A 14083-nucleotide genomic window follows, 5' to 3' on the forward strand; every position below is an offset into this window, starting at 1 on the left:
AAGTATGTCTCCTAGATAAAGCATCAGCTACAACATTTGATTTTCCTTTCTTGAATTTAATAATATATGGAAATTGTTCAAGGAACTCTAGCCATTTGGCATGCCTCTTATTTAACTTACCTTGACCTCTTAAATATTTAAGTGACTCATGGTCACTATGGATGACAAACTCTTTGGACACAAGATAGTGTTCCCAAGTTTGTAAAGCTCTAACCAATGCATACAACTCCTTGTCATAGGTTGGGTAATTGAGGGAGGCACCTTTTAGTTTTTCACTAAAATAGGCAATGGGGTGTCCTCCTTGCAATAACACAGCTCCTATGCCAACTCCTGATGCATCACATTCTAGCTCAAAAGTCTTTTCAAAATTTGGTAGAGCTAAAATAGGTGCATTAGTAAGTTGATCCTTAAGAAGTTGAAATGCTTGGTCATGCTTTGAAGTCCAATCAAATAAAATATCTTTTTTGACTAGCTCATTCAAGGGTGAAGCAATGCTAGAGAAGTTAGGCACAAATCTTCTATAAAAACTTGCTAGTCCATGAAAACTCCTAACTTCACTAACATTTTTAGGCTTGGGCCACTTTTGAATGGCTTTGATTTTCTCGGGATCCACTTGAACCCCATTTTTGCTTACAATGAACCCTAGGAAAACCACATGATCCACACAAAAAGTACATTTTTCAAGGTTTGCAAATAATTGGTTTTCCCTAAGGATCATCATAACTTCTCTAAGATGTCCTAAATGATCATCTTGAGACCTACTATAGATTAAAATATCATCAAAATAAACAACCACAAACTTACCTATACACTCTCTCAAGACATGAATCATAAGCCTCATGAATGTACTTGGTGCATTAGTTAAACCAAAAGGCATAACTAGCCACTCATATAATCCAAATTTGGTCTTAAAAGCAGTTTTCCATTCATCACCCTTTTTAATTCTTATTTGGTGATAACCACTTTTAAGATCAATTTTAGAAAATACAGAAGCACCATGTAATTCATCAAGCATATCATCAAGTCTAGGGATTGGGTGCCTGTACTTGATTGTGATATTGTTAATGGCCCTACAATCACAACACATTCTCCATTTTCCATCTTTCTTGGGCACTAACAATACAGGCACAGCACAGGGACTCAAACTCTTTTGCACCCACCCCTTATCCAAAAGTTCTTGGACTTGGTTCTCTATCTCCTTAGTTTCTTGAGGATTTGTCCTATAGGCTGGTCTATTGGGTAGACTAGCCCTAGGCACAAAATCAATTTGATGTTCTATACCCCTAAAAGGAGGAAGGCCCTTTGGACCATCAATAGGGAATACATCATCAAATTCTTTTAATAAATGAGAAACTTGAGAAGGTAAAGAACTAAGCTCAATGCTTAAATTATAACACTTAAGCACACCTCTACAAAGAAGAAGGTAAGAAGGTTTTTCAACAATTAGGGTTTGTTTTAAAGTTTCTTGTTGAATCCCTTCTATAGATTTCTCTTCCTTCTTCTTTGAAGCCTTATGCTTTTTCTCTTTTTTTTGTTTAGATAAGTTTTTTTTTTCTTCTTCTCTTTTCTTTTTCATTTGTACTTGATCCTCTATCACTTGTGAAAGAGACAAAGGATGAAGTACAAATTTCTTCTCTTTATGAGTGAAAGTGATTTCATTGGTAAGGCCATTGTGCATGGTTTTCTTGTCAAATTGCCATGGCCTTCCCAACAAAATATGGCAAGCCTCCATTGGAACTATCTCACAAACCACTTGATCTTCATAGTTACCAATAGAGAACTTGATTGCTTGCTTATCAACATTGATATCCCCATCTTCATTAATCCAATGAAGTTGATATGGTTTCAAATGGGGAATAATAGTAAGACCAAGCTTCTCCACCAACCTTGTACTACAACAATTACAACAAGACCCACTATCCACAATGAGAGAACAATCATTATCAAGAATTTTACACCTTGTGTGGAAACTATTCTCTCTTTGTGAAAGATGAGACTCATGAGGTTGGCTTCCTAGAAGCCTTCTAATCATAAGAAGTTGACCATCACAAGGATATGCATTTTCAATTGGATGGTCTTCCTCACTTGCTTCACTATCACTTGAAGTAGTGGAACTAGATTCATCAACACTACTATAAACATCTTGCCCTCTCAAAATCATTACCTTTTTAGTTGGGCATTGAGAAGCTATGTGGCCTCTCCCAAGACATTTAAAGCATTTGATGTCACGAGTCTTACTACTAGAAGTGACAACATTTTTATTTTTCTCTTTTTCTTTTTCTTTTTCTTTTTCAAGACCTTTGCCAAATTTCTTAGAAGAATCATATTGACCCTCCCTCTTGTAGTCTTTCTTAACATAAGAGCTAGATTGAGTTTTGCCTTTAAAAGAGCTTTTTCTCAAGTTTTGTTGTTCCACCCTTATACAAAGTTGGACCAAATCATCAAGGTCCCTATAAGGGAGTAACTCAACCTTATCTCTTATGTCAAAATTGAGACCACTTAAAAATCTAGCAATAGTCAATCTTTCTTCCTCCCTTATCCCAGCCCTCATGAGATACAACTCCATCTTTTGTCTATACTCCTCAACACTCATATTCTTTTGTTGGAGTCTTTGGAGCTTATCCATAAGCTCCCTAATATAATAAGAAGGAATGTGCCTTCTTCTCATAGCACTCCTCAATTCATTCCAATAAGTCATGGGAGGATCATTGTGAAGTCTTCTCTCTCTTTCCAAGGATGTCCACCAATACATGGCTTGTCCTTGAAAAGCTAGGGTGGCTAGAGGAACTCTTCTTTCCTCACCTACTTGATGACAAGTGAAGATTTGCTCCACTTTCATCTCCCAATCCAAGTAGGCATCCACATTTTCTTTTCCATGAAAGTAAGGGAGATCAACCCTTGATTCCCTCACTTTTGTTTCTTTAATGACTCTCCTAGGTGTGGGTTGATAGTAAGCATCCATATGCATACTACCATCATTATCTTGGCTTTGAGAATCATTGGAGCTCTTGGTTGAGCTCCTTGAAGAACCTTTTTGACTTTTATTTTTATTTAATTTTTTTAAAAGTTGTTCTTCTCGTTGCTTAATCTTTTGAATCTCTTGTTCTAAAGCCATGATTTGTACTTCCTTTTCAATCTTTTCTTTTTGTTTTTGAAGTACTTCTTCATGCTTCCAAAGTTTTAGTGCTTCAACCTCCTTGACAATTTTTCTAAAACTTTTAGGAGTATCAAAGTCACTACTACTTGGAGAATGATGACTCATGATTAAACAATAAGAATTTGTATGCTATGCAAAAAGGTATAAAATGTTTTTGGGATTTTCTAGGAATGAAAATAGCACTTGGAAGTCTAAGTGTACAAGTTGCACTATCAAGGGAGGTGAGCTACAAAGAGCCACTTAATAACCAAGCCTTTTCAAGTGGAAATCACTAAACTCCTTTGTGGTACTTTCAATTCCCCAAAACTTTTCACAAAAATTTTGTATGCTTTTCACAATTTATTTGTTTTTGAAACCAAACTAAACGTGAGCAATTAAATCTACATAATTCTAGACGTAATAAGGCAGCAAAGTAAACAAAATTAAAGTTCAAACACTTGAAGGAAGCAAGGATAATCAACTAGTCGGTTTGCCCTAGGTGGAAGCTTGAAACATATGAAATTTTCAAGCCACTTCCACTAGTACTACACGTGAGAATGCTAACAAGGAGTTAGATATACCTGACCAGCTTCTTAATACTCCCTCCAAGCCTTACAGATTGATTTTAAAATACAAGAGAGATTGCAAAATTTAAACTAGCCTAGAAAGCAATAAATGGCGGTTTTGGTGACCAATTAGTGACGGATTTGTTGTTCAAAAACCTAACACTTATTCAAGTGTTTAATCCGCCACTAATCCTTCAATTATGATGCTCCTGGACCTACAAAAGAAACACAACAAAGAGGTTAATGGTGGCTGCCTCACAAGGTGAAAGGAATGGTCACTTAAGTGAAGGAAGTTTAGAAGAAGCTAGGTCACTAAATTAGGTCAAATTTTGTGGTCTTAGTGTCCAAACTTTTCCTACTCTTTGTTGAGAAATGCTTGATCCTTGATCAAGGATTTGAGGCCACTTCCAGCACAGGGAAATTAATGAAAGAAAACAAGACAAGCAATAAAGCACAATTTGGAAAGCTTATACCAAAATTAATGAGTAATAGGTGTATATGACAAGACACAAAGAGGATCAACAAGTAAAACTGAAAATTAAGACTCCAAATAAAAGCTAGCACTCAGATAGGAATGTTCCTAGATAGGTACTAGAGTAGATGAACAAAACAAAAAAAATTTGAAAGCAATTGGACAAGTATAGAACAAGTTGTAGTCAAAACAATAACAAGGAATCAAGTAGGTTTTTCAGCTTGTACACCTCTCGGCTTTTTCCTTTTAAATTGTTTTCTCTATAATTTTTTTTATTCTTTCTTTTTCTATATTCAATTTAAGATTCCAGAGAAGGTAAATGCCTTTTGTTTCAAATTTGTTTATGATTCCAAGCTATAGAAACCGAGACTACAAGTTAGGTCAAAATTCAAGTGAAAACAAGGAAACTAGTGCACTAGTTTTTAGGTTTTGTTTTTGGATTCTTTTTGTACTCTTTTTCTTTTGAAATTTGGAACTCTTCTTTTGTTTTAGGCTCTGTATTTCCTCTGTTTTCAGCCTCTTTTTTTTAAAAAAATTTGAATCCACAAGAAAAGTGCACTAGAAGTAGGTTAAACACTTGAAATTTTAGGTCACAAATTTTTTTATAAGATTTTCAATGGAAAGTGATTTGAAAACTTAAGAACACAATGGAAACCTAACTCTAAAGAAATTTGCTAGAACTAATAGCAAATTATGAACACAATAAGGTAAAAGAAAAGCACATATAGGTAAGCACAAAGAGAAGCAAACCGAGAGCCAAAATAATGAACAATGCACTTAAAAACAAAATTAGGTCAACATGCTATTCAAGGAATTTTATGACATAGAAGGACTACACACAAACTCTAAGACAAAACAAGATTAAAAAAAAAATCTAAAGCATATGCATGAGGTCCAATCACGGACACATACAAGAATGGAGAGACTCAAAGAAAACAAAATATAAGCATAAGCAAAAAGGTCTTAATTCATGTTGATTGTGAAAGAAACTCAAAAACAATCAACCAATGGATCTATGGAACACAAGAGGATTCAAAACATATAGATCCACAACGAAACTTAAACAAGACAAGAAGAAGACATTGAACAAAAATTCGGACACAAAAAGATGAAGCACTTATCTCCTTGAAGAACCTTGCTCTTGATACCAAAATTGATGGAGGTGAGTAGAAGTAGTGAAACTCAAACTCTTCCTAAACTCCTCCTAGGCTCGGATCTTCTTCAATGGAGATAGAAACACACTTGAAGAACTCGTGAAGATGAAGAACACTTGCTGAAATGGAAGAAGGAAGCATCCAAGCTTAAGAACTCAAGGGATTGCACACTTCAAAGTGAAGGAAACTAGGTTTTCCTAAGGTTTTTGAAGGCATTCTCTTAGGTTTTCTCTCTTGGATATTTCGGTGACTCTTGAGGGAATTAGCCGAAGGTAATGTTCAGAAATTCTCATATATTCAAAAGTGTTTTTACATGGAGGGAAGAGATACAATTATAGGAGGGAAATTAGGTCAAGCTTGGCGGCAACTCAAGTAGGCATAGTTGGCGCCAAGTTTGAATTTCAAATTTTGAATTTGAAATTCAAACTTTGGCTTCCAACATGATTAATTCAGATGCTACCATCATTTAGGTGTCATTTAGGAATGATTTGAAGTGAATTTGAGCTCACATGGCCGGAACTACTACATGTCATCCATGTGACTCAAATTCAACTCAAATTACTTCTAAATGATGCATAAATGAAACCTAATTCTCCTATTAATGTATTCTTCATATAATCCTAATCTAATGACCGAAATACATTGGTCTAATGAATACAATGAATAGGAAAAAATATAAGAAGAAGAATGAGCCTAATATTGGGTATCAAAAGCCCAAAGCTTAAGAAGCCCAAAAATAAGCCCAAGCACAACAACCCTAAACTATGGTCAAAATACAAGACCAAAAATCAAAGTAACTTCCTATACTAAGTAATGCAATAAAACATGGTGTTTAATCAATCAAAGTCCAAGTGAGAAGCACCCTAGGCCCACCAAGCCCATTAGGCCCACTAAGCTCTGAAGCAGTCAAGTCTTCAAGTAATCTCCTGACCATAGCTCTAGTGGTTGGGCCTTTAGCCCATGCTCTTCCATCACGACCTAGGAGTCACTTCCTAGTACTGCATTTTAGTTGCATAAATTTGATCGAAGGAGGTCTGACAAGGTTCACGTTTGCTTAATTCGTGTAATGAGGTCTCAGGTTAATCTTCGCTTAGTTGGTTAATTTGGACTGAACAGGATTAAGTTCGGACAGATTATCTGTTGGGAATCGAGGATATCAGAGGTGCATTATGTTCAAGGGTCTAACCTATTTTAATTACTACAATTAAATAATATCTCTGCTCTATGTTTTATTTATTCTCGATAATCTGCTCAAAACCCCCCAACTACGTGTTTGATCCTTTGACAGAAAGAACTGGTCCTTGGGAGACGACCTAGGAGTCACTTCCTAGTACTGCATTTTAATTGCATAAATTTGATCGAAGGAGGTCTGACAAGGTTCACGTTTTCTTAATTCGGGTAGTGAGGTCTCAGGTTAATCTTCGCTTAGTTGGTTAATTTGGACTGAACAGGATTAAGTTCGGATAGATTATCTGTTATGAATTTTTTTGAGGATATTAGATGTGCATTATGTTCATGGGTCTGGCCTATTTAAATTACTGCAACTAATTAATATCTCTGCTCTGTGTTTTAGTTAATTTTGATAATCTGCTCAAAACCCCCCAAACTACTTGTTTGATCCTTTGACAGAAAGAATTGGTCCTTTGGAGACGACCTAGGAGTCACTTCCTAGTACTGCATTTTAATTGCATAAATTTGATCGAAGGAGGTCTGACAAGGTTCACGTTTGCTTAATATTGTGTAGTGAGGTCTCAGGTTAATATGCGCTTAGTTGGTTAATCTGAACTGAACAGGATTAAGTTCGGATCGATTATCTATTGTGAATTGGGGATATCAGATGTGCATTATGTTCAAGGGTCTGACCTATTTAAATTACTGCAACAAATTAATATCTCTGTTCTGTGTTTTATTTAATTTTGATAATCTGCTCAAAACCCCCCAAACTACTTGTTTGATCCTTTGGGAGAAAGAATTGGTCCTTGGGAGACGACCTACGAGTCACTTCCTAGTACTGCATTTTAGTTGCATAAATTTGATCGAAGGAGGTCTGAAAAGGTTCACATTTGCTTAATTCGTGTAGTGAGGTTTCAGGTTAATCTTCGCTTAGTTGGTTAATCTAGACTAAAAAAGATTAAGTTCGGACAGATTATATGTTGGGAACTGAGCATATTAGAGGTGCATTATGTTCAAGGGTCTGACCTATTTTAATTACTACAATTAAATAATATCTCTGCTCTGTGTTTTATTTATTCTCGATAATCTGCTCAAAACCCCCTGTAGACACCCAATTTCGTCTGGGAGCATACAAACAAAGATATGGACGTCTATCATCAAAGAATTGGAGCTCCCAAGCATGCAGACAATAAGACAAGACATCAGAATGCCTAAAGCCCAAATAAATTGGTTTTAGTGGCCCGGAACGGGCTGTTCCAAAATCAGAATGGGTCGTTCCAAACCAGGCAAAAGGCCTAAAAATGATAGGCTGGAATGGGCCATTCCAAAATCGGAACGGGCCGTTCCAAACCTAAAAAGGGTTACAAAAATCTTAACCGGAACAGGTCGTTTTGAGGTACCAAAAGGGGCTAAAATTTGTAACCCAAACGGGCCGTTCTCATTTCGGAACGGGCCGTTCGAATTTCAGAACGGGCCGTTCCAGACCAATCAAAGGGGGCTTAATTTATACCCCAGAACGGGCCGTTCTGAAATCAAAACGGGCCGTTCTGGTCCCGGAACGGGCCGTTCTGATTTCAGAACGGGCTGTTCTAGGATTCAATTTAACACACAACGGCCATATCCAGAACGGGCCGTTCCAATTTTGGAACGGTCCGTTCTGGACCTTTTCTGAAGTCTATAAATAGACAGCAGGGGCTCATTTCTCCGGACTCCGAAATTTCGTTTAGACTTCCTATAGCTCGAAATTTCTCTCTTTTTCTCTCTTCCCCTCTCTTTTGTATTTCTTGAGATTTTGTGAGGCATTGTACACCTCAATTCATTCCAATAAGTGATGGGAGGATCATTGTGAAGTCTTCTCTCTCTTTCCAAGGATGTCCACCAATACATGGCTTGTCCTTGAAAGCTAGGGTGGCCAAAGGAACTCTTCTTTCCTCACCTACTTGATGACAAGTGAAGATTTGCTCCACTTTCATCTCCCAATCCAAGTAGGCGTCCACATTTTCTTTACCATGAAAGTTAGTGCACTAGAAGTAAGATTAAGCACTTGAGATTTTAGGTAACACAAATTTTCTTAAGAATTTTCAAAGGAAAGTGAATTGAAAACTTAAGTACATAAAGGAAACCTAACTCTAAAGAAACTTGCTAGGACTAAAAGCAAATTATGAACACAATAAGGTAAAAGAAAAAAGCACATATAGGTAGGCACAAATGAACACAAACCGAAAGCAAAATATGAACAATGTACTCAAAGAAAATTAGGTCAACATGCTATTCAAGGAATTTTGTGACATAGAAAGACTACACACAAACTCTAAGACAAAACATGGATTAAAAACCAAAATCTAATGCAAATACATGAAGTCCAATCACAGGCACATACAAGAATGGAGAGACTCAAATTAAATTCAAAACAAGCACAAGCTAATAGGTCCTAAACATGTTGATTGTGGAAGAAAATTCAAAAACAATCAACCAATGGATCTATGGAACAAAATGTGATTCAAAACATATAGATCCGAAAATAAACTCAAACAAGAAAAGAAGAACCACAAGAACACAAGAAGAACAAGGACACAAAAAGGATGAAGCAAACTTATCTCCTTGAAGAACCTTGCTCTGATACCAAAATTGATGGAAAAAGTAGGGAGAAGTGATGAATGTTCTTCTCCTTAGCTCCTCCTAGGCACGGATCCTCTTCAATGGAGATGGAACTAAGTTGTTGAACTCCTTGAACGAAGTTCTCCAGCTGAAGACAAGGTCAAGACCTTGAAGGAAGCATCCAAGCTCAAGAACTCAAGGGATTGCACACTTCAAAGGGAAGGAAACTAGGTTTTCCTAAGGGAATTTTGAAGGCACTCTCTAAGGTTCTCTCTTGGGTGATTCGGTGACTCTTGAAAATGGCTGAAGCAATTCAGATTCTCATATATTCAAAAGTGTTAATACAAGGTGGTAGAAGTCACAAATATAGGAAGAAATTAGGTCAAAGTTGGCGGCAATTCAAACTAGCCAAATTGGCGCCAAGTTTGAATTTCAAATTTTGAATTTGAAATTCAAACTTTGGCTTTCAACGTGATTAATTCAGATGCTACCATCATTTAGGTGTCATTTAGGAATGATTTGAAGTGAATTTGAGCTCACATGGCCGGAACTACTACATGCCATCCATGTGACTCAAATTCAACTCAAATTACTTCTAAATGATGCAAAAATGAAGCCTAATTCTCCTATTAATGTATTCTTCATATAATCCTAATCTAATGACCGAAATACATTAGTCTAATGAATACAATGAATAGGAAAAAATATAAGAAGAAGAATGAGCCTAATATTGGGTACCAAAAGCCCAAAGGCCCATGAAGCCCAAAACTAGGCCTAACAGGCCTAAAACCTAAAATGCTACTCTATGTGGTCCAAAATACAAGACCAAAATTTATGATACCTATACTAATATGATGTATACAAAACATATGAAAATAGCTATAACAAAATATGGCCCATGAAAAGTTCAACTTGGGCCTTCCCAGGCCCATCAGGCCCATTGGGCCCTGACTGGCCCAAACCTTCATGTCTAGCCAACTCCTCTTGGATCTTTGAGTGTGTCTCCTCTTGCATTCCCAAGTATGATTCCATCAGAAACCTAGAAGGATCACTCCCCACAGAGTATCCCAAAAGACTCGACCGGCTCTGATACCATAAAAGTGTAACGACCCGCCATGGTCTCTACACTTAGTGGAATCGCACTACTCCTAGTGAACTAAGAGAAATATTAAGTTGGATAACTCATACATACATGTATAAATAAGAATGAAAATAACTAAGTTTCTGGTTATAAAATAAAACACCATATATATACAGTCATCCCAAAAATAATATGACTCTAGTGCCGGTCAAGCACAGACGAAACCGTTACCCAAAATGGTAACTCTAACATGAGGATCAAACTTCGCGTCTCACAGTGGTCACCCCAACTCCAAGCTAGCCCTAACCTACTCCCATACAAGGTATGATCATCGCAGTCCATCCACAATGTAGACACCCAATTTCGTCCGAGGGCAAACAAATAACAAGATAGGACATCAGAGGGCCCAAAAGCCTAAATTAACTTTTTTAGTGGCCTGGAACGGGCCGTTCCAAAATTGGAACGGGTCGTTCCCAAGTCCAGAACGGGCCGTTCTCGAATCAGAACGGGCCGTTCCGAGGCTTCTAAAAGACCTAAAAAATGTAGGTTGGAACGGGTCGTTCTAGACCAGAACGGGCCATTCCAAACCAATCAAAGGGGCTAAATTTTGTACCTCGGAACGGGTCGTTCCAACTTCAAAACGGGCCGTTCTGATTACCTGGAACGGGCCGTTCTGATTTCAGAACGGGCCGTTCTAGGGTACAAAAATGCTACATAACGTTCGGATTCGGAACGGGTCGTTCCAAATCCAGAACGGGTCGTTCTGGCCCATGTTTGATGCCTATAAATAAGAAATCTCGGGCACAGTTCAAGGGACCTCCAAAATTTCGTCCAAAGCTCCTTAGAGCTCGAAATTTCTCTCTCTCTCTCCTATTGTATTTCTTGAGTTTTGTGAGGCTTATTGTAGTGTGAAAGGTTGCCACAAAGCACCTAAAACCTCCATAGTTGAAGATCCAATAAAGCTTGTTACGAGGTATTACTCATCAATCTCTTGTTTTATCTTTCTCTTCTTTTATTTTATATATTACTATAATAAACACAATTATGTAGATATCTTAGGGGTTCACCGTGTAATTTAATTTTCATGTAAATAATCATTAATAAAGGGGATTAAATATTTAAACTATTAATTCTTATTACGTTATCTTCATCATAGGGTACCGATTTAGGGCGTTGTAGGGGTGCTTAATACCTTCCCTACACGTAACCGACCCCCGAACCCAATTCTGGTTATCAAGGCCATTATTGGACTTTTAAAATCTTTTCTTTTTCTAATGTTTTGAGTAAAACATTGGTGGCGACTCCATGAACTTATTTTCAAAATCATTGATTAAGGATTAGTCTGGCGTCCGGGCATTCCTTAATTGATGAGATTTTCAAAAGGATGTCTAAACCATAGGTCGCAAAATCGGAAATTTTCGGGTTGCGACAGATGGCGACTCCGCTGGGGAAGTTTTAAGAGGGTCAGGCTCAACTAAATTATGAAGTTAATAAAATAAGAATAATAATTTAAATATTTTTCCCCTTTACCTTGTTTGTTTTCTTTGTTTCGCTTTGATATCTGTTTGCTTATTTAAATTCCGCACCTGTTTGAAATAAAATTGTACACAAACCTTTGCACACAACAGTTCCCCCTACACCCGGGGGCATGAGGGTATTAAACATAGGGAGTGGTTGACATACGACCGGCCCAAGTTTGGCCTTGGAGCCTGCGAGCCTTGTTGGAAATCACACTCAAGGTGATAACCGGTTACTCTAGCCTGAAATACTGCGACAGACCTTAGAGTTTTCCAGGTGATGGCGACAGAGATACTGGGTCCCTATAATGGGGGCACCTTGGGGTCCTTAAAGATCAGTGAGATTAGAACCGTCCTATACAACACACTTTTCTTGACAGGGACCACAGACCAAGGATTTGATCATGATCATTCGTGGGTGTACGTTGATTGAGCATATGTGTGTGCATTTGTTTGTATTATTTTGTTCTAATAAGATGGATTGGAATTTTATAATAAGCAAACAATAAAGATAATAATAATAAAAATAATAATAAAAATTTTATACCCCTTTGTACATTCCTAGGTCAGCATTCCATTAACATCATATAGGTAGTTTCCTTTTTGTAAAAAAAAAAATCAATAAAAGAAATCTCATCTTTACCATGCATCATTCCCCTTTAGATAATAGAAACATGATAAAGATTAGGCAAAAAAAAATGGCATGCATTCTAGATTAGCTCTTTAATTTCATTCATTAGCTAAGGAGGATTAGGTTGCCGTATGTGTAGAAAGTTAAGAAAAGTGAATGTTGTAATATACAACAGTATTTGGACTTTTAAAAAAAAAACAAATCATCTTTAAAGTATTATGGGTTGACCCTTACTTTGATATGTTTGTTGAAGTAAGTCTTCTGAGAATCTAATACAGATTCTCGCTCAATACTGTCAAAATATATTTGAGCATTCACAGATAAACAAATCAATGAGACTGATATTTATTTTTCTTAACTTTCTCTACATGTTTGCATTATATTCATTTAGAACATATCATTCCTTGTAAAAGAATAAATGAGAATAAAAAAAGAAATTGACCTATGTGCGTTAGTCAAAAATAATGAAAAATAAGTCATGCATAAAGAGTTTAAGGTAAAGAACTCCAAAGAAAATAAAGCCGTGTCGTGCAACTGTGAAATCCAAGCGGAATAGGAATGGATGAATCCACACTCCTAACGAGTTGCAAGCTAAGGAAAAGAACCTAAGGAGGATGGATCCCTCAAAAGGCAAAGTGAATAGAGCTTTCTTGAAAGATGATTTCAACAAGAGAGAAGCATTGCTTGTTAAAAAGCTGCTAGAATGAAAACCTGTAAAGGGCATACTAGGCAAAAAAAAAAAAAAAAAAAAAAACAATGTTTGTTTCGAGCTAAAAATCGAGAGACAGCTTGAATGTTCCTTTTGAGAAACAAGACTCCATAGAAAGCTCTATCATCGCTTCTACCCGTTCCTACCTCTTAGGAAAGACTCAGGATATAGATTGGCAACACCTTCATGAGGGAAGAAGCCAAAGGACCTCCCTCTACATGAGATCTTCTGAAGTGCCACATCCAAGCAAGTGTGGGACTAACCCTACAGTCTAACAACCTAGGCCTCTCTAAGGGGCAACCTCCCTCTACTTCTCTGTGTATGAATCATGAACTCGGGGCATGCCCGGGCTCTCGAGCTACATTAAAAGGGCACGTGTAAATTGAAAATTCCATTTTAATGCCATACACTTTTCTACTTCATTTCTCTTCTCCCTTTTATCTACTCTAAACCTCGTCAACAAACCCTAAATGAACAAGTACATTTGAAATAAGGACGTCATTAGAAACAATGGCTTTATACACCAAAAAAAAAACATAAAGATCAATCAAACTTGGCATGACTTGTGGATAAAAGCCCAGACGAAATCAGTGCAAGAGGCATCCCCCTTTAATGGAGTAATGAAAAATGATCACAAATGCTACAAAGACAAAGGCCCGGCAGGAAACCCACTAAGGGGGCTGCTCAAAAGTTAGGGCAAGATCTGCTAGGCAACCCACAATTAAAAAGGGTAGCCTAGGCAAAAGTAAGGATCAAAAGAAAATGTCCGCTAGGGAACACATCTCAAGTAACCTAGGCAAAAGTTAGGACAAAGCAGCATCCCGAGCTGAAAATCGAAAGGCGGCTCGAGAAGATCATTTAATCAATATGCAATCCCAAGTCATGGCTTAACTCTGAAGGAAATAATAAGCTAACGCGGGAAATGATTTCCTCACTTTGAATGTGCTTGCTCATCAGCCTAAACCACTAGCCTACCTCGGCCATCCATTCTTCTATAAACCATTTTTGAAAAATCCTTTCTACCAAAACTTTTACAAAATATATAT

The sequence above is a fragment of the Cajanus cajan genome, chromosome 3 (assembly GCF_000230855.2).
Source record: "Cajanus cajan strain Asha chromosome 3, NIPB_CcT2T_4, whole genome shotgun sequence".
Lineage (NCBI taxonomy): Eukaryota > Viridiplantae > Streptophyta > Magnoliopsida > Fabales > Fabaceae > Cajanus > Cajanus cajan.